Source organism: Phyllobates terribilis, unplaced genomic scaffold (assembly GCF_046119375.1).
Source record: "Phyllobates terribilis strain yellow unplaced genomic scaffold, ASM4611937v1 Scaffold_1__5_contigs__length_1240528914, whole genome shotgun sequence".
In the NCBI taxonomy this organism is placed as follows: Eukaryota; Metazoa; Chordata; class Amphibia; order Anura; family Dendrobatidae; genus Phyllobates; species Phyllobates terribilis.
In genome coordinates, this window is record NW_027362761.1 from 57,152,393 (window position 1) to 57,179,993 (window position 27,601).

Genomic DNA, 27,601 nt, shown 5'->3' on the forward strand with positions numbered 1-27,601 from the left:
TCTCATTTTGTCTCTCATAGTTGAGGTTTACCTATGATTTTAATTACTGGCCTCTCTCATCTTTTTAAGTGGCAGAACTTGGACAATTGGTGGCTGACTAAGAAAATAAGTATTTGATACACTTAAGTTTTCCCATCTACAAAGATTGGAGAGGCCTGTAATTTTCTATCGTAGGTACACTTCAATGGTGAGAGACAGAATCTAAAAATAAAAACCAGAAAATCACATTGTATGATTTTTAAATAATTAAATTTCATTTTATTACATGAAATAAGTATTTGATCACCTACCAACCAGCAAGAATTCTGGCTCTCACAGACCTGTTAGTTTTTCTTTAAGAATCCCTCCTACTCTACACTCATTACATGCATTAATTGTACCTGTTTGAACTCATTAGCTTAAAGCAAGGACCTCCAAGATGGCATTCTCTGAAATACTGCCTGTACCACGTGCCACGCCAAAAAGGCAATGGGAGATTAGGGAGATAAATAAGTGGCTCAGGAATTGGTGTAGGAAGGAGCGGTTTGGGTTCCTGGAGAACTGGGCTGACTTCTCAGTTGGCTACAGGTTCTACGATAGGGATGGGCAGCACCTCAATGGGGAGGGTGCATCTGTGCTGGGGGAGAGTGTTTAAACTAGGGATTGGGGGGGAGGGTATTCATTTTATAGGTGGGGAAGATAGTGCAGATTGTGACTTGGGCACAAACAAAGAAATATGGGGTGGGGTTAGAACAGTCAATATAGTAAAAAGGAATAGCGATACAGAGAGATACATAAAATGCATGCACACTAATGCCAGAAGCCTCACCAACAAAATGGAGGAATTAGAATTCATTTTGTTGGAAAATAATTATGACATGGTGGGGATATCTGAGACATGGCTGGACGAGTGCCATGACTGGGCAGTCAATTTACAGGGCTATAGTCTGTTCAGAAATGACCATACAAACAAGCAAGGGGGGGGTGTTTATATGTAAAATCATCCTTAAAACCCATCTTGCGTGAGAATATATGTGAATCTAATGAAAATGCAGAATCCCTGTGGGTGGAGATAAGGGGAGGGGGGAAAAATAATAAATTACTGATAGGGGTTTGTTATAAGTCTCTAAAAATAATGAAAGCAGCGGAGAATATCCTCTGTAAGGCAGCGCTAGTCATCATAATGGGGGATACTCGCTGCACCGGGTAAATTAAGCACACGTGCAATGTCCTTCCGGTATTTTCTCAATACAGCAGTTTATTAAGTTATCATAAACCGCTGTTCACACACATAATGTCCATCTTAGTTTGTCACCGGCATGTTTACACACTTAACATCCGGGAGTTTCTCAAATAGCAGACAGGCCCAATTGGCCCAGGACACAGCCTTCAGCAAGGTAATACTATAGCAATGTCCATAACACAGTCCATGTAACAAAGTGTATTACCTTTTCCGGGTTCAGTTGCTGCAGTCCTTTTAATCCGCCACCACTGTGGCTTTGTGGCTTCCCAGGTGGGGGTCTCCAGCCGTCGTCCCGTCTAAGGCTACTGGGATGTTTCACTCACACACATCCAGTCTGCGCCTTTCCGGACTCTTCACCAAGCCTCTGCCTTCCAAGGCCACTAGCATCCACACAGGATCCAGTCTCGACCTTTCAGGTACCAGGCTTCACTCCAAAGCCGCTGCCTTCCAAGGCCACTGGTATCTACACAAGATCCAGCCTCGACCATTCAGGCTGCCAGGCTTCACTCGGCCTCACTAGGCCTCACACGGTCGGTGTCCCACACACACGGGACGAGGCCTCATGCCTCTCTCACGGAACACACCTGTCTCAAATCACCAGGGTTTATATATCCTGTGCACAGACACCCACATACTGACAGGACCTTGCTGATGTCACAGTCATGTGATCAGTCAGCTGTGTGTATAGGTCCTGTGTGCTGTCCCAGTCATGTGTACAGAACTTTACTGTGCATACAGGACCTGTGTGATGTCACAGTCATGTGACCAGTCAGTTAAAGGGGAAGGTACATGGTCAGGTAAAACACATCCTGGACCATTTACAGTAATGCTAGCAAGCTGCTGCATTACACCTCATAAAGCAAATAGATGAAGCAGCGACTCAAGGCGAAGTCATTATTATGGGGGACTTCAACTACCCTGAAATACATTGGGGAACAGAAACCTGTAGTTCAAGCAAAGGTAATAGGTTTTTGACAACTATGAGAGACAATTACCTTTTACAACTGGTTCAGGACCTAACAAGAAGGGGGGCACTGCTAGACCTAATATTCACCAACAGGCCAGACCGCATATCAAATATACGAGTTGGGGGTCACTTGGGTAATAGTGATCACAGAATAATAAGTTTTTATGTAACCTTTAATAAGATGTGTAGTAGAGGGGTTACAAGGACACTAAACTTCAGGAAGGCAAATTTCCAACGGTTGAGAGATGATCTTAGTGCTATAAACTGGGATGATATCCTGAGACATAAAACTACACACAGAAAATGGGAGACATTGATTAGCATCCTGAATAGGACCTGTGCACAATATATACCCTATGGGAATAAAGATGCAAGAAATAGGAGGAAACCACTATGGCTAAATAGAGCTGTAAGGGGCGCAATAAGTGACCAAAAGAAAGCATTTAGAGAACTAAAGCAAGTAGGTAGTGATGAGGCATTACATAAATACTGAAAATTAAATAAATTCTGTAAAAACCAAATCAAGGAAGCAAAGATTGAGACAGAGAGACGCATTGCCAGAGAAAGTAAAAATAATCCCAAGATATTCTTTAACTACATAAATAGTAAAAATCTAAAAAATGATAGTGTTGGCCCCCTTAAAAATAGTCTGGATGAAATGGTGGATGAGGATGAGGAAAAAGACAATATGATAAATGATTTTTTTTCAACAGTATTTACACAAGAAAATAGCATGACAGAAAACATGATCAGTGATAACAAAAATTCTCTATTAAATGTCGCTTGCTTAACCCTGCAGGAAGTATGGCTGCGTCTAAAAATCACTAAAGTGGACAAATTCCCGGGCCAGGATGAGAAATACCCGCGAGTACTGCAGGAATTAAGTAACGTCATAGATAGACCATTATTTTTAATCTTTATAGATTCCATAATAATAGGGTCTGTACCACAGGACTGGCGTCTAGCAAATGTGGTGCCAATATTCAAAAAGGGGACAAAAACCGAACTTGGAAATTATAGGCCAGTAAGCTTAACCACTACTGTGGGTAAAATCCTGGAGGGTTTCCTAAGAGATGCTATACTAGAGTATCTGAAGAAGAATAACCTCATGACCCAATATCAACATGGGTTTACGAGGGACCGTTCCTGTCAAACTAATCTGATCAGCTTTTATGAGGAGGTAAGTTCCGGACTGGACCAAGGAAATGCAGTGGATGTTGTGTATATGGAATTTTCAAAAGCTTTTGATACGGTTCCACACAAAAGGTTGATAAATAAAATGAGAACAATGGGGATAGGGGAAAATATACAGTACAGACCAAAAGTTTGGACACACCTTCTCATTTAATGATTTTTCTGAATTTTCATGACTATGAAAATTGTACATTCACACTGAAGGCATCAAAACTATGAATTAACACATGTGGAATTATATACTTAACAAAAAAGTGTGAAACAACTGAAAATATGTCTTATATTCTAGGTTCTTCAAAGTAGCCACCTTTTGCTTTGATGACTGCTTTGCACACTCTTGGCATTCTCTTGATGAGCTTCAAGAGGTAGTCACCGGAAATGGTCTTCCAACAATCTTGAAGGAGTTCCCAGAGATGCTTAGCTACTTTGAAGAACCTAGAATATAAGACATATTTTCAGTTGTTTCACACTTTTTTGTTAAGTATATAATTCCACATGTGTTAATTCATAGTTTTGATGCCTTCAGTGTGAATGTACAATTTTCATAGTCATGAAAATACAGAAAAATCTTTAAATCAGAAGGTGTGTCCAAACTTTTGGTCTGTACTGTATGTATTATAATAATAATAATTTTTATTTATATAGAGCCAACATATTCCGCAGCACTTTACAATTAAATTTGGAACACACTCAGACTGGGTCACAGTTAACAATGGGGTACCATAGGGGTCAGTATTGGGCCCGCTTCTTTTTAACATATTATTAATGACCTTGTATGGGGCATACAGAGTAGTATTTCAATATTTGCAGATGACACTAAACTCTGCAGGGTAATCAATACAGAGGATGACAATTTTATATTACAGGATGATCTATGTAAACTAGAAGCTTGGGCTGATAAATGGCAAATGAGCTTTAATGGGGATAAATGTAAGGTAATACACTTGGGCAGAGGATATAAAATGTATAATTATATGCTTAATTGTAAAACACTGGGCAAAACTAACTGAAAAAGACCTGGGTGTATTGGTGGACGACAAGCTCACGTTTAGTGTCCAGTGTCAGGCAGCTGCAGCAAAGGCAAATAAAATAATGGGATGCATTAAAAGAGTCATAGATGCTCATGAGGAGAACATAATTTTACCTCTATACAAGCCACTAGTGCGACCACACTTAGAATACTGTGTACAGTTCTGGTCTCCGGTGTATAAGAAAAACATAGCTGAGCTAGAGGGGGTGCAGAGAAGAGCGACCAAGGTTATTAGAGGACTGGGTGGTCTGCAATACTAAGACAGATTATTACACGTGGGGTTATTTAGTTTGAAAAAACGAAGGCTTAGGGGTGATCTTATTACTATGTACAAGTATACGAGGGGACAGTACAAAGACCTTTCTACTGATCTTTTTACTCTGAGGCCTAAGACAGGGACAAGGGGGCATCTTCTACGTCTGGAGGAAAGAAGTTTAATCATAATCACATACGCGGATTCTTTACTGTAAGAGCAGTGAGACTATGGAACTCTCTGCTGCATGATGTTGTAATGAGTAATTCACTACTAAAATTTAAGAAGGGCATGGATGCCTTTCTTGAAAAGTATAATATTACAGGTTATATATATACTAGATTCCTTAATAGGGCGTTGATCCAGGGAACTAGTCTGATTGCCGTATGGAGTCAGGAAGGAATTTTTTTCCCCAATGTGGAGCTTAGTGTTCGCCACATTTTTTTTTTTGCCTTCCTCTGGATCAACATGTTAGGCTATGAGTTGAACTAGATGGCCTTAGTCTTCATTCAACCTTAAAAAACTATGTTACTATGTATTAGTAACACACTACACCGTCATTGATTATAATCCTGCGGGGCACGCAAGGTCCTCCTGCTCACGCCAGCACAGTTCACCAATGACCATCTGGATGATCCAGAGGAGGCATGGGAGAAGGTCATGTGGTCAGATGAGACCAAAATTGAACTTTTTGGTATCAACTCCACTCGCCGTGTTTGGAGGAAGAAGAAGGATGAGTACAACCCTAAGAACATCGTCCCAACCGTGAAGCATGGTGGGGGAAACATCATACTTTGGGGGTGCTTTTCTGCAAAGGGGACAGGACGAATGCACCGTATTGAAGGGTGGATTGATGGGGTCATGTATCATGAGATTTTAGCCAACAACCTCCTTCCCTCATTAAGAGCATTGAAGATGGGTCGTGGCTGGGTCTTCCAGCATGAGAATGACATGAAATGCACAGCCAGGGTAACTAAGGAGTGGCTCCATAAGAAGCATTTCAAGGTACTGGAGTGGCGTAGCCAGTCTCCAGACCTGAACCCAATGGAAAATCTTTGGAGGGAGCTTAAACTTAATGTTGTCCAGCCCCGAAACCTGAAAAGATCTGTATGGAGGAGTGGGCCAAAATTCCTGCTCCAGTGTGTGCAAAGTCGGTCAAGAACTACAGGAAACGTCTGACCTCTGTAATTGCAAACAAAAGTTTCTGTAACAAATATTAAGTTCTGTTTTTCAATTGTATCAAATACTTATTTCATGCAACAAAATGCAAATTAATTACGTAAAAATCATACAATGTGATTTTCTGGATTTTTTTAAAGGTTCTGTCTCTCACAGTTGAAGTGTATCTACCATAAAAATGACAGACCTCTCCATTCGTTGTAGGTGAGAAAACTTGCAAAATTGGCAGGGTATCAAATATTTATTTTCCCCACTGTACATATATGCATGATAAAAACACTTCACTTTACAGCCACACTATCAAATTCTGTGAAGCACCTGTGGGTTCAAAATGCTAACCATGCCCCCATATGAATTTATTGAGGGGTATAGTTTAAGAAATGTAGTCACTTTTGGTGGATTTTTGCTGTTTTTGAACTTCTAGGATCTGAAATTTTGATATTGTATCCGCAATCTATTAACCAATAACACACCTTCCCTGTTGAGCCCTACTATGTTCTTAAACAGTAAAAGGTGAGTAAATTCATCGCACACTCTTGAATGTGGAAATTGCAAGTTATTTTATTAAGTGCAAAGCAAACATGCAATAAATGTCAATGGTGCTGGGAGGTGAACGACATAGACTTTAGACATTTCGACCATTCCTGGGTCTTTGTCACAATAGTCGCCAGAAGAGAGGGAGAAAGCATAGCATGAGTGCCAAAATGACAAATATATACAAAATACAATACTATAACATATACAATATATACAATATTGACATTCCCATGGGTACTATAGACATATAATGAAAGAAATCCTTTTCTTGAGAACACTCTTTAAGAAAATAAAGGAAGCATGTCAACCTCTAAGAAAGACAGTATGAATCATATTATGTTCTATAGGGGACAAACCATGTAGGAGAAAGAGGAAAATCCTATGTGTTGTGGAACACCTTCAATATGGTATAACCTATTGCAGGAACTCAGAAGAGCTGCGAGGAAGGAGTTACTGTAGGCTGTGGTACATAGTATAATTTTGGCACTAAGTCACTACTCACGGACAAGCCGTGAGACAGGGTAGTCAGGGGGTCCGAGGTCAGAAACCACGAGGGTTCGTAGTACAGAGGGGCGAGACAAAGGCGTGGTCAAGTAACAGTCCAGGGTCAAATGACAGGGGAATACGTCAAGATAAAGAGATAAGACAAACAGATAATCAGAGGCTAAGTCTCCAAGGTCAGGTACCTGAGGTCAGAGAGCGTCAAGAGCAAAAAGGATAATACACACGAATAGTTATGACAAAGCCTAGGTCCGCCAACAAGATCAGGGAATCAGACACAGAGCAAAGCACACACCAAACAAAGCAAAGCTACATCTGACAATGGTCTGCTCATAGCTAGCCAGCTAAATGGCTAGCAAATAATTAAGGACATGAGGCACAGGGAGGAACACCCACAGGCCAGACCAGATTGAGCAGCAGGGTTGTCTATCAAAATGCTAACAGCCCAGCATGCCCGAGAATCAGATTGATGGCTGGGCTGTCACTCACAATACTGACAATCCAGAACACTCCAGGTCCCATAGGGCGGCTGAGCTGTCACTCACAGCGTCCCTAGGCCACACTGAATAATAAAACAGTGACAATAATACTGGATAGGGATTACATTGGGGTGGGTTTATGCAGGATAGAGAGACAGACAACTGACAGGGACATATAGGGAGGATACATAATACAAGAGGAAGTTATAAGGGTGTTGAGGGTCTTGTATGGGAAGGAGTGGCAGGGAGACAAGTGGTGCTAGGAGTGGTTAAGTAGTGACTGGAGAAGTCCTGAGGTAGCACGTGGTCCGGTACTGTGAGGAGAAGGGTTGTGCAAAATGTGGTAATGTTACCTTTAGGTTGCAGTAGCAATGCAGCGCTCCCATGCCTATGTCAGTGGCGTCTGGCAGGGGAATGGATGTAAGAGGTTATCATGTGGCCAGTGGCGGGAACCTGGCCAGAAGTGCATTATGTAGGAGGTGATATGGTGTAGGAGAGTAACTTGTACAGGTTACTATGGACGCAGGGAAGCCCGTGCAGGCGCGATGGCTATGGTTGTGTCTGGAGGAGCGTGTCATGGTTACTATGGTTGCAGGGGAAGCCCGCCCATGGCAAGTGACGGAAACTACCTAATCAATGGGGCTTAAAGGTGCAAGATGTCAAAGTGTCTTGGATAGACAAGAGTGAGAGGTGGGGAGAGGGAGTAAATGAGGAATAGAAAGGCAATGATATGGGAATAAATAGAAAAGAGAAAGAATGAAACAAAGAGTAGAAAAAAAAGAAAAAAGGGAAAGAAAAGAAAAGAAAGAAAAGGGAAAAGAAAGAAAAGAGAAAAAGATGGAAAAAATAAAAAGGGAGGGGGGAGAGAAAAAGCGGGGGTGGGGAAGAAATAGATGAAAGGAGTGGTGTAGGGGTTAAAGGGTTTGGGTGGATAATTAGTGGGTACACCAAAGGGCCATGGGGAGGAATATCATAGGAAAGGGACAGTATACTGTGTCTAAAGGCATGGGTAGATCAGTGATACACTTACCTATGGGACCATGGGGAGGAGGGGAAAAGGTCCTTCATGGCCAAGGAGGCGGATATAGTCAGCGTCTCTGTGGAAGGTAGAAGACAAAATTAAAACCAAGTTAGAGTTTAGTTAACCAGTCAATTTCCCTGTTTAGTCCCCCTGGGGAGAGAGTCTGGAATGTGTGGATTCAGAAGGCTTCCCTTTGTTTGAGTAGTTGGATATGGTTACCTCCATGTCTAGGTCTAGGTACTTGTTCTAACACTTGGAAACGTAACTGTGACACAGTGTGTCTAGCACTGGAAAAATGGTGGGGAGGTGGTAGTCATGTTTTGCCACACTGGATGGTGGATTTATGGCGGGCAATGCGGTCTCTAACATGCTGTGTGGTTTCTCCGACATAGAGAAGGCTGAATGGACATTTAATCACGTATACAACAAAGTTGGAACCGCACATGAAGTGTCTCTTTATGGGATATGATTTTCCTGTCTTGGGGTATGTTACTTCACTCGACTTGATGATGTTAAAGCATGCTGCACAGTTGAGGCAAGGGAAGCTGCCGCTTTTGCGTGAATTGAGGAAGCGCTGGATGGGTAGTTTTTGTGTGCCTCCTATGTCTGCCCTGATGAGTTGATCCTTGACATTCGTAGCTCTTCTTGTGCACATTAGGGCTGGGGACTTAAAAGCCTCAATATTTGGATGGGTTCTAGTGAGTAGAGGCCAGTGTTTGTGAATGATGTTATGGATTTTGGGCATAGATGAGTGGTAGGTACTGTATGTAAAAAGGGTACCATTTCTGTTTTAGTGGTAGGTGGTGGAGATAGTGTAGAAAGGGCCCTACACTCCTTCTTCATAAGGAGTTGTGTAGGATAGTCTCTTACTTTGAACTTGAGTGTGCCGTGCCAAATGCAAAAGATATCTTCTATGTATCTGTGCCAGAAAACCAATTGTTGGAGATAGCATTTGTCAGTGTATACGTGTTTCTTAAATAGATTCTTGTAGGAATTTGAGAAAGTCGGCACTACATTTGAGCTGATTGAGGTCCCACACATTTGGACATAGAAGTCATCACCAAAAAGAAAGAAGTTCACTGAGGACAACGTTGAGGAGGTCTAGACACAACTGGATTGAATTGTTGACAAGATTGGATCTGGATAGTAGATTGGATACGACTTCAAGGCTTTTGTCATGGGTGATTGAAGTGTATAGGCTATTGATGTCCAGAGTCACCAAGAGGCTGTCTGGAGGCACGGTGGTTAGGTTGCTTATGATTTGGAGGAAGTGGCCTGTGTCTAGTAAAAGTGAACATGTATTCTTAGTGAGGGGGTTTAGGATTTTCTCCAGGTAGATGGATAGGAGAGAGAGAGAATAGAGTTGGTAGACACCACTATGGTGCGACCCGGAGAGTCAGTGAGTGATTTATGTATCTTGGGCAAAATATAGAGGACTGGAATGACAGAATGTGGGTTGGTGAGGAAGGTAGCTGTTATTTAGTCAATGATATTGTCATGTCTGTAGGTCGGTAGGTGGATAGTGTGTGTTGGATTCTATCCCTGATAGTAGTTGTTGCATCTCAGGAGACCTTTCTGTATGTAATGATGTCGGCTACCTGTCTGTGAATCTCTCTTAGATACTGTGAGTAGTCCATGACTACGATGTTGCTCCCTTTATTGGCTAGCACTATTATGTATAGTGAAAATCACAGTCTCATATGAACACCAGCTACAGGCTGGCTTTTATAGGAGAATCGTAATGACAAGCACAGAGGTCTTTTGCAGACCTCCGGCTGTCATGGCAACCCAACGCCGCAGTGTAATCACGTGTGGAATGATGCACCCCTCTGCAGTGGATATTAAATGCTGCTGTCAAAAAATGACACTCCCGGCTGTTAAAGGCACATGATGGCTGATTGATGGCGGGAAAGACGCAGGCATCAAAGTTAGGGACATGACATATGATGTAAATGTACGTCATACAGTGGTGTGAAAACGTGTTTGCCCCCTTGCTGATTTCTTATTCTTTTGCATGTCGGGCACATTGAAATGTTTCAGACCACAAAACAAATTTAAATATTAGAACCTACATACGTGACACAAGAACTATAGTCATATAAAATATAACATTTATTGATAAATGAAGACAATAAAAATACATATGAATTAAAATGGATAGGGAAAGGTAACACAACAGAAAGTTCACAGGGGATAATAATAGCTATGACATAATTTTCATACAGATAATTAATTAATTATAAACCGAAACAAGACATAAATGTGCAACAAAGTCTCTAAGTAGATTCCAGACTAAAGTGCATAGTGCTAATTATGAAGTCCATGGAAATAGAGGCATAGTTATACAGTCATTGAAAAGATAATTGTGACATGTAAGTGTATAAAACATGTAGTAACATAGCTTATACTGACCCAAGAGACCAGATCCAACGCGCGTTTCGCCAGGGACTTTGACGAGGTTATAGTGTCAGAAGGTAAACAGAGGGTATTTAACAAGAGTCGGGCCAATCAGAAGTATGTATGGTAAATACCTAGTAAGTTCCATATGTTTGAACATGGCGCCATGTCATATGAGCCAGGCATCGCCTCTCCGTGGTGTACCGCGACTCCTAAGAGCGCAGGACAACCGGAAAGAGCAGGTGTCGGCGTGCGTGTCATTGTGGAACGCAAGAAGCGGAAGTGACGCGAATAGCGTCATTGAAGTGGGCGGGGTAACTATGCGCTCCACGATTGGAACGCATATGAATGAAAAAGAAGGAAGTGATATAGTGTGAGGCAGTGAGAAACGAGTGAGGGTAACGGAGATGACAACAAAGAATGTGAGAGGTGTGAGACTAAAGTTGTGAAGATAGTGATGTGCAATTAGTTGTGTACAAAAGAAAATGAATCAATATGTTCAGTTATTTGTGCAGGATACGTGTATATGAATAAATAATATATATAATACCATATAGTGAAAAATCATACACATGTAAAAAAAGATGAAATAATATAAAAATAAAGATGTGAATAAATATAAAGTAGATAATGAACAACATTGTATATATATTAAATGTACAACATATAAAATTATACTAATAAGGAGACAAAATCGTGCAAACAGTGCAAGAGTGCAAGCAATATCAACAGAGTGATAGGTATGGATATATACCCACACAATAAAGTGACAAATTCTGCGAATGAAAGTGCATAATTGAATAATTAAAACAAGGATTGTCAATAGCACTAAACTAAGTAGTGTCTGTATGACGTATACATAACTATGCTTCCGCCATAAATTGGCGGGTGCTATAAATATGAATACATGGATCTATATTTAAAGTAGAGATTACATGGATCCATATTTGAGGTAAAAATTATAAATAGACACTGATCTAGATAGTGTCTGTATACCATAGTAATAATAGTAGTAGAAAAACTCATAAATCAACATATGACAAAAATGGTAATGGTAATGGTAAAAAAATGAAAAAATGAAAAAAAGGGGGGAATGGCCGACTTCTGGAATGGAACGGACAAGGAATGATTCATCAGGCGAAAGAACTGAAATATGAACAAACAAAAAAGAAAGAAAGTAACAGAAAGTAAAAACAATTAAAATATGAGAATGACCATATATACTATTATAATAACTCTCTAAGCTTAAAGAAAAGAAACAAAACTACTTGTTTCATTAAGACCATGAGGGGTCAAGGTATTCAAAACAGTAATCCATTTCGCCTCTCTCTGTGCCAAGACTTTCTTCCAGTTACCACCCCTAATGCCTGGATAAACTTTATCTATACCACTTACCTGAAGACCAGAAGTGTTGCAATCATGAAATTGTTTGAAGTGGCGGGACAGAGTTTTGAGATGGTCTAGGTTATCAATATCCCTGGCCGCCTTAATGTCAAGGACATGCTCCCTTGTCCGTCGCCGAAGTTCTCTTGATGTAAGGCCGATATTCTTCTTGCCGCATGGGCATTTGGCACAATAGATTACCCCAACAGTCGTGCATGTGATAGTATGAGTGATCTTAAATTCTCTTGTCTGATCTGAATTGGTTAAAACTTTAGTAGATTCAATATTAACACAAGCTACACACGAACCACATAGAATCATAGAATCATAGAATGGTAGAGTTGGAAGGGACCTCCTGGGTCATCTGGTCCAACCCCCTGCTCAAAGCAGGATTCACTAGATCATCTCAGACAGATGTCTGTCCAACCTCTGTTTGAAGACATCCATTGAAGGGGAACTCACCACCTCTCGTGGCAGCCTGTTCCACTCATTAATCACCCTAACTGTCAAAAAGTTTTTTCTAATATCTAATCTGTGTCTCCTCCCATTTAGTTTCATCCCATTGCTTCTAGTCTTTCCTTGTGCAAATGAGAATAAAGATGATCCTTCTACAATGTGACAGCCCTTGACATATTTGTAGACAGCTATTAAGTCTCCTCTCAGTCTTCTTTTTTGCAAGCTAAACATTCCCAAATCCTGCAACCGTTCCTCATAGGACATGGTTTGCAGACCAGTCACCATTCTGGTCGCTCTTCTCTGAACTTGCTCCAGTTTGTCTATGTCTTTTTTAAAATGTGGTGCCCAAAACTGTACACAGTATTCCAGATGAGGTCTGACCAAAGAGGAGTAAAGACCGATAATGACTTCACGTGATCTAGACTGTATGCTTCTGTTAATACATCCCAGAATTGTATTTGCCTTTTTTGCTGCTGCATCACACTGTTGACTCATGTTCAGTCTATGATCTATTAGTATACCTAAGTCTTTTTCACATGTACTGTTGCTTAGCTCTATTCCTCCCATTCTGTATCTGCTTTTTTCATTTTTATTGCCCAGATGTAGTACTTTGCATTTTTCCCTGTTAAAAACCATTCTGTTGGTTGCTGCCCACTGCTCCAGTTTATTTAGGTCTTTTTGAATCCTCTCTCTCTCTTCTCTAGTATTAGCTATCCCTCCTAGCTTTTTGTCATCAGCAAATTTAATCAGTTTACCCTCAATTCCTTCATCTAAATCATTGATAAAGATGTTGAACAATACAGGTCCCAGGACGGAGCCCTGTGGTACCCCACTTGAGACATTCATCCAGCTGGATGTGAAGCCATTTACAACCACCCTTTGAGTCCGATCACTAAGCCAGTTATGAATCCACCTAACAGTTGCCTGGTCCATTGCATACTTGGTCATTTTTTCAATAAGGATAGTGTGAGATACTTTGTCAAATGCTTTGCTGAAGTCAAGATATACTATATCTACAGCATTTCCCTGATCCACCCAGTCAGTGATTCTGTCATAGAAGGAAATTAAGTTAGTCTGACATGACTTGTTAGTTACAAACCCATGCTGACTCTGGTTAATCACTTCATTCTTATCCACGTACTTACATACATGTTGTTTAATAATTTGTTCAAAGATCTTTCCTGGTATAGAAGTCAGACTCACCGGCCTATAGTTCCCTGGGTCCACCTTCTTCCCCTTTTTGAAGATAGGAACAACATTTGCTCTTCTCCAGTCTTCTGGGACTTCTCCTGTTCTCCAAGAATTTTCAAAGATTATGGAGAGTGGTTCTAAAATTTCTTCTACGATCTCCTTCAGTACTCTGGGGTGTAATTCATCTGGACCTGGAGACTTGAACTCATTTATGTTAGCTAAATATTCCCTCACAATCTTTCTGTTTACAGATAACTTGGATTCCTCTATTCCTTTAAAAGGACAGTGAAGATCAGTTGATGTTACATTTTCTTTCTGAGAGAAAACAGATGCAAAATAGGAATTAAAAAGTTCGGCCTTCTCAACATCCTCTCTTACCATTTCTCCATTTTCATCCTGTAAAAATCCTATAGCATCTTTGACTTTTCTTTTACTTTTGACATACCCCCAAAATCCTTTTTTATTGCTTTTGACATCTCTTGCAAGCCTTAATTCATTGTCAGCTTTAGCTAACCTGATACGTGCCCTACAGGATCTGCAGACTGCATTATAATCTTCTTTAGATATGCCTCCCTCTTTCCATTTAATAAACATTTCTTTCTTTCTTTTTAGCATGTGTTTAAGTTCTGTGTTCATCCATCCTGGTTTCCTTAAATGCTTCCCATTCTTCCTACTTTTCGGGATTGTTGACGATTGTGCTTTGAGAATCTCATTTTTAAAAACTTCCCATCCTTCCTGGACATTTTTGTCCTTAAGGACATCCAGCCATTGGATCCCTCCTATTCTCTTTCTGAGTCTCTTAAAATCTGCCTTTCTAAAATCTAACCTTGAAGTTTGAGTCTTCACATGTCTTCCTCCTCTAGTTATCCAAAATTCTATAATAGCATGATTGCTGCCTCCTAGGGTCCCAGCCACCTTTACCTTCTCAACCATTTCCTCCCTGTTTATAAGGATTAGATCCAAAGTAGCAGATCCCCTTGTTTTCTCCCCTACCTTTTGGAAGATAAAGTTGTCAGCAAGAGAGGATAAGAATTTGCTTGACCTGTTAGTTTTACTTGAGAGAGATTCCCAACAAATGTCTGGATAGTTGAAATCTCCCATGACCACTACGTCATATTTTTTGGAGAACTTGGTCATTTGATACATAAAGAGTTCATCCATATCTTCAGCTTGCCCAGGTGGCCTGTAGTAAATGCCTACAATGGTGTCCTTTCCGTTGTTCTCTCCTTGTATTCTTACCCAAACAGTTTCCACAGAACTCCCAGTCTCTGAAGCTTCAATCTCTGTGCAGATATACGCTTTTCTAACATACAATGCAACACCTCCTCCTCGTTTATCAAGTCTTTTTCTTGCAAATAAGTTGTATCCTTTCAGCCTTTTATTCCAATCATGTGTATCGTCCCACCAAGTTTCAGTGATTCCAATGACATCATATTCCTTTTCCTGCATTAGTAGTTCCAATTCTCCTTGTTTGTTGCCCATGCTTTGTGCATTTGTATAAAAACATTTTAGTTTGTGATTGGTTTCTCTTCCTCCCATATTTTTATTATTTAAATTGTTTTGTCTTTGTTCTTCCTTTCCACTTCCAGTAGCAGAGATCTCAATAGTATTTGTCAACTGTATGGCTTTTTCTGGCCTTTTGCTTCCCTTCCCACATTGTTCTAGTTTAAAGCTCTTCTGATGAGTGTAGCAAGGCGACTTCCAAATACATGTTTTCCAGTCTTCGTAAGGTGCACCCCATCTCTAGCAAGTAGTCCATCGTATAGGTAATTCATTCCGTGATCCAGAAATCCAAATCTTTGTTGACGGCACCATCGACGTAGCCAGTTGTTCAACTGTAGAATCTTATTCCACCTCATTGTTCCATGGCCATCCACTGGGAGGATGGATGAGAAGACCACCTGCGCTCCCAATTCTTTCACTTTCTTGCCTAAGTCTTCAAAGTCACTGCAGATGGTTTCCAGGTCCTTTCTTGCGGTGTCATTTGTCCCCACATGTATTAGCAGGAATGGGTAGTGATCTGTAGGTCTGAAGAGTCTTGATATCCTGTCAGACACATCTTTAATTTTTGTTCCTGGAAGACAGCACATTTCTCTTGAGGTTATGTCTGGTCTGCAGATAGCGGCCTCTGTTCCTCTTAACAGGGAATCCCCCATGACCACCACTCTCCGTTTTTTGGATGGCATCCCCAAGGGGGGCCCTTTGATCCAAATAGACCTTTGGTGTTGGAAGCTTCTAAATGACTATGGACCAGGAGATCTTTTAAATTTTTTGAACGTCGATATGTTATTACAGGATCAGGTGGTAGATGGATGTTGAGAGTCTGATCAATTTGTAGAACTCTCCAGTGTTTTTTTAGAGCGAACATGCTCGACACTGCTCGGTACTCGCCCGAGCATCACGCTACTCGGGATGTTCGGCTAGCACCGAGCATTTCCGGGTTACTCGGGCGGGAGCTCGGGTCTCCGCCCTGCATGTTTGGCGCTCTTTACAGAGCCAATGAACATGCAGGGATTGCCAGCCAGTCACTGTAATGCCGCAGCCATGTTGTTTGTGGGCATTACAGTGATTGGCTGGCCGCACAGCGTCACCTCGAGTATTTAAAACCGGGCGCCGCCATCTTGAACACAGTCGCTCCGGATCAGACAGTGTAGGGACAGCGCTGCTGATTTAGGGAGAGATATATCCTGCAAAATAGTTAGTGTAGGGTCTGTAAAGGCTGCCAGATCAAACAAACAGTCCTTCTCAGGACTAATATCCATCCCAGGTATATCAGGCAGGCAGGCAGGCAGGCTGTATAGGAGACGCAGTGGTTATACCAGCAAATGCTGCATTACAGTCCTGTGTGCTGCTCCTGTTGCTGAAATTGCTGGACTTAGCTCCAGGTCCCGGGGGCCAGGAAAAATCCTTTTTTTTTTATCTAAATCCTCTTTTTTTTTCCTCCTTCACAATGTACAAATACCCATCTTATTAACCTTTTGGTGCCCCCCCCCCAAAAAAAAAAAGTGTGCCTCTGTTTTTTCAGACACAATTATATCTGTTGAAAATAGTCTGGTGTAGGCCAGAGAAATAGAAGTGTGGTTTTGCAGTTCTATGGGCCATTTGTATCTAAAAAAAACAGTTTGAGTGTGTCGCTCACTGTTCAGCCGCAAATATATATATATTTTAAAAAGCCTGGTATACACCAGTAAATTATTACTGTGGTTTTGATGTTCCACGGTAAAACATCTCTATTATCCTGTTTTTGGCATTTTTTGCTGTATAAAAATAATAAGTGTCTCCGTGATTTTTCAGACACAAATATATCTGTTGAAAATAGTCTGGTGTAGGCCAGAGAGACAGAAGTGTGCTTTTGCTGTTCCACGGTAAAAAATCTCTATTATCCTGCTTTTTGCATTTTTTGCTGTAAAAAAAAAAAAAAATAGTGTCTCCCTGATTTTTCAGACACAAATATATCTGTTGAAAATAGTCTGGTGTAGGCCCGAGAAATACAAGTGTGGTTTTGCAGTTCCACGGTACAAACCTCTGTATTATCCACTTTTGGGCCATTTGTATCTAAAAAAAACAGTTTGAGTGTGTCGCTCACTGTTCAGCCGCAAATATATATATATTTTAAAAAGCCTGGTATACACCAGTAAATTATTACTGTGGTTTTGATGTTCCATGGTAAAACATCTCTATTATCCTGTTTTTGGCATTTTTTGCTGTATAAAAATAATAATAGTGTCTCCCTGATTTTTCAGACACAAATATATCTGTTGAAAATAGTCTGGTGTAGGCCAGAGAGACAGAAGTGTGCTTTTGCTGTTCCACAGTAAAAAATCTCTATTATCCTGCTTTTTGCATTTTTTGCTGTAAAAAAAAAAAAAAATAGTGTCTCCCTGATTTTTCAGACACAAATATATCTGTTGAAAATAGTCTGGTGTAGGCCCGAGAAATACAAGTGTGGTTTTGCAGTTCCACGGTACAAACCTCTGTATTATCCACTTTTGGGCCATTTGTCTCTAAAAAAAAACAGTTTGAGTGTGTCGCTCACTGTTCAGCCGCAAATATATATATATTATAAATGCCTGGTATACACCAGTAAATTATAACTGTGGTTTTGCTGTTCCACGGTAAAAAATCTCTATTATTCAGGTTTTGGTAGTTTTTTCCGTAAAGAAAAACAGTAGTGTCTCCTGACTGTTGTGACACAAAAATATATCTGTTGAAAATAGTCTTGTGTAGGCCCGACATCCCAGTGTGGTTTCGCAGTTCCACGGGTCAAATTGCTGTACTATCCAGTTTTGGGCCTTTGGTATCTAAAAAAAAAGCAGTTTGAGTGTGTCGCTCACTGTTCAGCCGCGACTATCTCTATTTAAAAAAGTGTGGTATACCCCAGTAAACAATAACTGTGGTTTTCCTCTTCCACGGTTCTAATCTACTCTTTATTACCCTTTTTCCATTGATAGTGCAAGTGTAAGCTATTTTACTTCATTTACAATGGGCAAGGCGCGTGGCAAGGGACGTGGAACTGGACGTTCTGGTGATGGTTCGTGCAGAGGACGGGGCCGTGGCCAAGGTGAAAATGTGCCACAACCAACAGCCACATCTTCTCGCTCCCACTTCTTGACCGAATTACTAGGGAAGCACAGAACAACACCAGTATTGAGAACTGATCAGTGTGAACAGGTTAGTAATTGGATAGCAGATAATACTTCCAGTTACCTGGGCACCACCACCTCCGGTCTGTCTTCCACACGGTCAACTCTTAGTAGCCGTGAGTCTCGACCGCATACTCCTCCTCACCCTGATGCTCCTTCCTCCCACCATGCCGAGTGTCGTCAGACAGCAAGTGATCCCACACTTGGACACTCTGAAGAGCTGTTCATTGGTCCATTTCCATATTTGGGCCCCTCGCCTGATAAGCTTGAAGTGGTGGAAGAGGAGATCCCATGTTGCGATGCCCAAATATTTGAACAGCCACGGCCACAGGAAGTCGACGTTCGCAATCTGTCACAAGAGGTGGACGATGACGAGACACAATTGCCAGGAAGTGAGGAGGAGGATCGTGGTGCGCAAGTGGAAGAGGAGGAGGTGGTGGATGATCTAGTAACTGACCCAACGTGGAAGGAGGACATGCAGAGTGAGGCCAGCAGCACACAGGGGGTGGGAGGCAGAGTACCCCAACAGGCAGGAAGAAGCAGTGTGGTGGCCGCAGACAGAAGGCAGGCAACCGTTCCCCGTAACACCAACACGAGGGACGTTGCTAGTACAAGCGGTAGGTCTTCCAGAGTCTGGAATTTTTTTAAAGACTCTGCTGATAACCCCAAAAAGGCCATATGTTCCACCTGCCATGCCAGCATCAGCAGGGGTGACAAAACTACCAGCCTGACCACCACCAGCATGATCAGGCACATGGCAGCAAAGCACCCGACTTTGTGGGGCGAAACCCAGGGTCCACGACCAGTGTCAGCGGGTGTCACCACTGCTTCTTCCACTGTTGTGCGTGCAATAGAACCCCCTGTTGTGTGTGCAAGGCAATCCCCTGTCCATACTGCATGTAAAGATGCCCCCTCCTCTCAGTCTTCACTTGTTATGGCAGTTTCTCAAGAAACAGCATCAACGTCCACGTCCACGTCCCACCGCAGCGTTCAATTCTCCATATCCCAGACCTTTCAACGAAAGCGGAAATTCGCAGCTAACGCCCCACAGGCCACAGTCCTAAATTTGCACATTTCACGACTGCTTGCATTGGAAATGCTGCCTTTTAGGCTGGTGGAGATGGAATCCTTCAGCAATCTTATGTCCCCAGCCGACACTATTTTGCCCGGTGTGCCATCCCCGCACTACACAAGCACGTGTCCCAAAGCATCTGCCGTGCCCTCAACAACGCAGTTACTGGGAGAGTCCACCTGACAACGGACACGTGGACAAGTGCTTGTGGCCAGGGACGGTACATCTCGCTGACGGCACACTGGGTAAACATAGTGGAAGCCGGGACCCAGTCGGACCTTGGGACGGAACACATCCTCCCCACACCGAGGATTGCGGGCCCTATGTCAGTCAGAGTTGCCCCCACAGTGTACAGCTCCTGCGCATCCTCCCCCTCCTCCTCATGTTCAGCCTCCATCTCAGATATCACCACATCAGTTACAAGCTGGAAGCATTGCAGTACTGCCTCCGCCAAGCGGCAACAGGCTGTGCTGAAACTCATAAGCTTAGGTGATAAACCTCACACTGCTTGTGAGTTGTGGACAGCTGTGAAAGAGCAGGCAGATCTGTGGCTGAGACCGCTGAACCTACATCCCGGCATGGTCGTGTGTGACAATGGCCGTAACCTGGTGGCGGCTCTGAGGCGAGGTGAGATCACACACAGGAAGAGAGAAAATGGAATTTTGGGATGTCTTATTGGATATCGATTCCAATGGCTTTATCCAAACGGATGTCTATCGTAAACCTACTTCTGCGAATACACTTCTCCATGCGGAATCTTCACACCCAAAAAATCTCATCAAAAGCATTCCTACTGGACAGTTCTTAAGAATGTGTCATATTTGTTCTAATGATTCCAGATTTGAAAATCAGGCCTCAGACCTAAAAATTAGGTTTCAGAATAGGGGATACAATGACAAAATTATTTATCATGGTTATCGTAGAGCAAAATGTTCTAAAAGAAAGGATCTTTTAAATCATACCAGAGGAAGAAATAAGGATGATACTGTGCGATTTATCTCCACCTATAACGCAAGAAATGGTGAAATGTGGCAAGCTCTAAAAAAAACAATGGAGAGTTCTACAAATTGATCAGACTCTCAACATCCATCTACCACCTGATCCTGTAGTAACATATCGACGTTCAAAAAATTTAAAAGATCTCCTGGTCCATAGTCATTTAGAAGCTTCTAACACCAAAGGTCTATTTGGATCAAAAGGCCCACCTTGGGGATGCCGTCCATGTGCTTCGTGTGTAGCTTGTGTTAATATTGAATCTACAAAAGTTTTTACCAATTCAGATCAGACGAGAGAATTTAAGATCACTCATACTATCACATGCACGACTGTTGGGGTAATCTATTGTGCCAAATGCCCATGTGGCAAGAAGAATATCGGCCTTACATCAAGAGAACTTTGGCAATGGACAAGGGAGCATGTCCTTGACATTAAGACGGCCAGGGATATTGATAACCTAGACCATCTCAAAACTCTGCCCCGCCACTTCAAACAATTTCATGATTGCAACACTTCTGGTCTTCAGGTAAGTGGTATAGATAAAGTTTATCCAGGCATTAGGGGTGGTAACTGGAAGAAAGTCTTGGCACAGAGAGAGGCGAAATGGATTACTGTTTTGAATACCTTGACCCCTCATGGTCTTAATGAAACAAATAGTTTTGTTTCTTTTCTTTAAGCTTAGAGAGTTATTAGAATAGTATATATGGTCATTCTCATATTTTAATTGTTTTTACTTTCTGTTACTTACTTTCTTTTTTCTTTGTTCATATTTCAGTTCTTTCGCCTGACGAATCATTCCTTTTCCATTCCATTCCAGGAGTCAGTCACCCCCCCTTTTTTTCATTTTTTCATTTTTTTCCCATTATATTATGTCTTTTTGTCATATGTTGATTTATGAGTTTTTCTACTACTATTATTACTATGGTATACAGACACTATCTAGATCAGTGTCTATATATAATTTTTACCTCAAATATGGATCCATGTAAGCTCTACTTTAAATATAGATCCATGTATTTATATTTATAGCACCCGCCAATTTATGGCGGAAGCATAGTTATGTATACGTCATACAGACACTACTTAGTTTAGTGCTATTGACAATCCTTGTTTTAATTATTCAATTATGCACTTTCATTCGCAGCATTTGTCACTTTATTGTGTGGGTATATATCCATACCTATCACTCTGTTGATATCACTTGCACTCTTGCACTGTTGGCACATTGGATTTTGTATCCTTATTAGTATAATTTTATATGTTGTACATTTAATATATATACAATGTTGTTCATTATCTACTTTATATTTATTCACATCTTTATTTTTATATTATTTCATCTTTTTACATGTGTATGATTTTTCACTATATGGTATTATATATATTATTTATTCATATACACGTATCCTGCACAAATAACTGAACATATAGATTCATTTTCTTTTGTACACAACTAATTGCACATCACTATCTTCACAACTTTAGTCTTACACCTCTCACATTCTTTGTTGTCATCTCCGTTACCCTCACTCGTTTCTCACTGCCTCACACTATATCACTTCCTTCTTTTTCATTCATATGCGTTCCAATCGTGGAGCGCATAGTTACCCCGCCCACTTCAATGACGCTATTCGCGTCACTTCCGCTTCTTGTGTTCCACAATGACACGCACGCCGACACCTGCTCTTTCCGGTTGTCCTGCTCTCTTAGGAGTCGCGGTACACCACGGAGAGGCGATGCCTGGCTCATATGACATGGCGCCATGTTCAAACATATGGAACTTATTAGGTATTTACCATACATACTTCTGATTGGCCCGACTCTTGTTAAATACCCTCTGTTTACCTTCTGACACTATAACCTCGTCAAAGCCCCTGGCGAAACGCGCGTTGGATCTGGTCACTTGAGTCAGTATAAGCTATGTTACTACATGTTTTATACACTTACATGTCACAATTACCTTTTCAATGACTGTATAACTATGTCTCTATTTCCATGGACGTCATAATTAGCACTGGGCACTTTTCTCTGGAATCTACTTAGAGACTTTGTTGCACATTTATGTCTTGTTTTGGTTTATAATTAATTAATTATCTGTATGAAAATTATGTCATAGCTATTATTATCCCCTGTGAACTTTCTGTTGTGTTACCTTTCCCTATCCATTTTAATTCATATGTATTTTTATTGTCTTCATTTATCAATAAATGTTATATTTTATATGACTATAGTTCTTGTGTCACGCATGTAGGTTCTTATAGTTGCAGACACATGAACGTCTGATTATACTTCTATATAGAATTTGTATAATTAATAAATTTAAATATTAGACAAAGATAACACAAGAAAACAAAAAATGCAGTTTTTAAGCGAAGGTGTTTATTTTTAAATGAAAAAGAAATCCAAACCTTTAATCATGAATAAATATCCAATACATACAGTACATTAGCCATAAACATAAATAACCAATCTAAAAAAAACCCTCTTAATAAATATCTAGACAAAATTTTTTGTTCCCTGAAAATAAGGACACGGGTTAAGGTTTCCTCAGAGCTAGGGCACAATACACAGTCGCAGCTATTTACGAGGAAACTTTTTATTGAAAATAGCATTATTTAAAATAGAACCATCGCAAGAAACATATACGTTATACTACTATGCTGCAGAGGCTTAAGCACAGTACAATAATACACAGTAGATGAATTCTATGTGACCCATTAGTGTAATGTACAATGCTGGAAAAAGTCCTATATTGTGCACGGCACACCACATTGCTCCATTATACTAATAAAGCTTCAAATGTCAATCAAGAAGCAATCGAACAAGTGATATGGGATGGGGGAGTGAAAAACAAGGGATAGGGAATCAGAGGCCCAAAGCATTATCGAAAGACAGACACAAAAAGGAGAGAGGGGAAGGAGTGGCGTATTGATCTTCTTCTTCAGTGTCAGGACTGTCCATCATGTTATAGTCTCAAAGCAGGCTGCAGCAGTCCTGGATGGACATCCACTCTCAGTTCATGGCAAGCCAATAAATGTTCTTATCAAGGTTCGTAAGGCGCCAGGACAGCCCAGATGGTTTGATTCCTGGGAAATAATCTATAAAGCACCAAAAAAGTGCATTAGGCTGCACCTGGGGACTGAGGTTATGGAGTAAGTTTCTTAGTTTCTGAGGTCATTTTCTCCATCAAGTGTACCTGGTGCTTCACAGTTCATTGATCAAAACCATATAATTTATTGATTTTTATAAAGTTTATAAAAAGCAGTAAATCATACTTCTCCCATAATTTAGACCTTGTACTATGATCAACAGCTCCCCAAAAAACAGTATGATGTCCCCACAGGCCGCATACACAGTTTGATGACTCCACTGTTCCCCACACAGAATACTTTTTTATTTTATTCATTATTTATTTTATTATTTTTATTTTAAAACAATAATTTTTTTATTGATTTTCAAGTTTTTCAATTACAGAGAGCGAATGGAAACAATTAAACTTAGACATAAAGGAGAAAGTTAAACAGATATTAAAGTAACTAAAAGTAAAAATAAAACAAGTTATACATACACAAAATATATATGGTAGGTAAATTACTGTAAACCAATAAACCTCTTATAAATCATCCCTTATTAATTGTCATTGGGTGTTCTTTTTTTAATTATGTGTTCTTGGAGCATCACTTGATATTCAGCTACTTACATATATCCATATTCCAAATTACCAATACCATAGATTATTTGGGCGTTCTACTAATGAATTAAGGAAACTCTCCATTACTTCGGTAGGGAGTTAGGGCTTTGATTTGTGGGCCAGTTCAACCAGCGTTTTCTAACTATATCCCAATGCCCCAGATTTTGAGCTAGGGCAAATTCATATTGTCTATATAAATTAACCCTTTCATATACTTCACCAATGGAAAGTGTGTTAGTAGTCTTCCATTTAGCTGTGAGACATTGTCTAGCAGCAGTTAGGCTATAAGAGCAAATCTGACATTATCGGGTAATTCTGGTAGCTCGATGTTCAGTAATGCCATTTCTGGAGTAGGTTATAGGTGAGTTTTAGTACATTTTGATATCATGTGAGTATTCGGGAAAAATATGGGATAATCTTTTAGGCGTATAAAACCATCTAAGTTGTATTTTCATGGCTAATGATTGCTACATGATGAGCTTTTAGCTGTCCAAGCTAATGCCTGCAGCCATTGTAAGTATGTAAATGAAACTCTTAGATCTCATTCCCATTTTTCCATAAATGATAGTTTTGATTGGGTAGGAGGGACGTTTAATATAAGATACAGATACTCCTTTTTCATAGCCCGTCTTCCCTAGAATAAAACTAAGAATATCAGAGGATATCGATTGTCTATGTATATGTGGGCAAGAAGAGAGGAAACTTCTGATTTGCATATATTGAAAGAAAAAATGTTTTGGAAATGTGAATTTATCAGTTAACTCGTTATATAAGGATAGCTTATCTCCATTATATATGGTGGCCAGAGTTTCAATTCCGTGTTGTGTCCACGGGGTTAGCCAAATAAACGGGATTACATATTTCAAGCATCTTATTGATATATTATCTAGGGAGAAATTTAGGGGTTTTTTTATATTTCTCTCCATATATGAAGAGTCGTGTGCATGGTGGAAAGTATGTGAAAGTGGGGAGTGTGGTTTTAGATATTCACAGTCCAATAGATATCTAGTGGATTGCCTTTTATTAAAAGCTTTCTCAATATAAACTCACTTGTGGTCAGAATCTGATTTCCACCATTCCCTTATTGAGTTCACCAAGCAAGCTTGATAATAGATCCCCATTCCTCTGTTTTGCATCTTATACTATAACTTTTTTTTAGCTATTCTCGGACTTTTATTGGCCTGTATACACTGCAAAAAAAAAATAAAGGGAACACTGAAATAACACATCCTAGATCTGAATGAAGGAAATATTCTCATTGAATACTTTGTTCTGTACAAAGTTGAATGTGCTGACAACAAAATCACACAAAAATCATCAATGGAAATCAAATTTATTAACCAATGGAGGCCTAGATTTGGAGTCACCCCCAAAATTAAAGTGGAAAAACACAATACAGGCTGATCCAACTTTGATGTAATGTCCTTAAAACAAGTCAAAATGAGGCTCAGTATTGTGTGTGGCCTCCACGTGCCTGTATGACCTCCCTACAATGCCTGGGCATGCTCCTGACGAGGTTGCGGATGGTCTCCTGTGGGATCTCCTCCCATACCTGGACTGAAGCATCTGCCAACTCCTGGACAGTCTGTGGTGCAACATGACGTTGGTGGATGGAGCGAGCCATGATGTCCCAGATGTGCTCAATCGGATACAGGTCTGGGGAATGGGCGGGCCAGTCCATAGCTTCAATGCCTTCATCTTGCAGGAACTGCTGACACACTCCAGCCACATGAGGTCTGGCATTGTCCTCCATTAGGAGGAACCCAGGGCCAACCGCACCAGCATATGGTCTCACAAGGGGTCTGAGGATATCATCTCGGTACCTAATGCAGTCAGGCTACCTCTGGCGAGCACATGGAGGGCTGTGCGGCCCTCCCAAGAAATGCCACCCCACACCATTACTGACCCACTGCCAAACCGGTCATGCTGAAGGATGTTGCAGGCAGCAGATCGCTCTCCACGGCGTCTCCAGACACTGTCACGTCTGTCACATGTGCTCAGTGTGAACCTGCTTTCATCTGGGTTATTGCCCTCCTACAGCCCCCTCCACGTCTCCTGGTGTACTGGCCTGTCTCCTGGTAGCGCCTCCAGCCTCTGGACACTACGCTGACAGACACAGCAAACCTTCTTGCCACAGTTCACATCCTGGATGAGCTGCACTACTTGAGCAACTTCTGTGGGTTGTAGAGTCCGTCTCATGCTACCACGAGTGTGAAAGCACAACCAACATTCAAAATTGACCAAAACATCAGCCAGATAGCATTGGTACTGAGATGTGGTCTGTGGTCCCCATCTGCAGAACCACTCCTTTATTGAGGGTGTCTTGATAATTGCCAATAATTTCCATCTATTGTCTATTCCATTTGCACAACGGCATGTGAAATTGATTGTCAATCAGTGTTGCTTCCTAAGTGGACAGTTTGATGTCACATAAGTTTGATTTACTTGGAGTTATATTCTGTTGTTTAAGTGTTCCCTTTATTCTTTGGAGCAGTGTATATTATGAAAGCATAGATTGTAACTTAAGTAGACTAGTTTTAGGCACATATAGGGGTATGCGTCTAAGAAAATACAGAATTTTAGGTAAGAAGAGCATGTTACAAGTGTGGATTCTGGCTATCCATGATAGTTCTAGTTTGCCCATTCTATCCATCTCGGGTTTAAGTGATGTGATCAGTTCTGTAAATATTTTCTTTAATTTGTTAATTCGTCAGAAGGGGTAATTAAGTTTATATTTAGATGCTTTTCTCCGCCCGTATAAAGGGAAGTTCAGATTTAAAACTATTCTATTAATCGATCTGCAAAGTCTATTGGGAGTAAAACAGATTTAGTAGCGTTAAGTCTGTGAAATGATACTTAAGAGATTGGCAGGGAACGATCTCTCTGGAATGTGAACTTTTACCAGCTTGAATACCTTTTATTTTATCACAGGAGCTGGTGGACTCTTCCACTGCTTCCATCACCATTGCAAAAATCAGAGGTGCCAAATCAGTTCTCATACTTTGCACTGACAAAGGCCAACAGCCTGAAACACTGTGTCTGCAAATTGAGATTCCGATTTGGCTTTTATCGTAAGTCATATTGCACGACTCGTTAAAGGGTTGATTGTGACTTGTAGGATTGCTGCTTCCAATAGGTGGCGCTATAGAGTACAAGTCCTCTTTTTCTCAGAAGAGGCAATTTGCATATTAAATTTCCCAGAGGAGCATTGCACAGCGAATAAGCCTCCTTACCTTGACATGCCAAAGCCAGTATGTCACTCTCCACAAGGAGAAACGTTACCCCTTAGACCTCAGTCCAGAGCCTCTCACCTAGCCAAATCAGTTCTCATACTTTGCACTTATGAGGGCCAACATCCCGAAACACTGTGTCTGCAAATTGAGATTCTG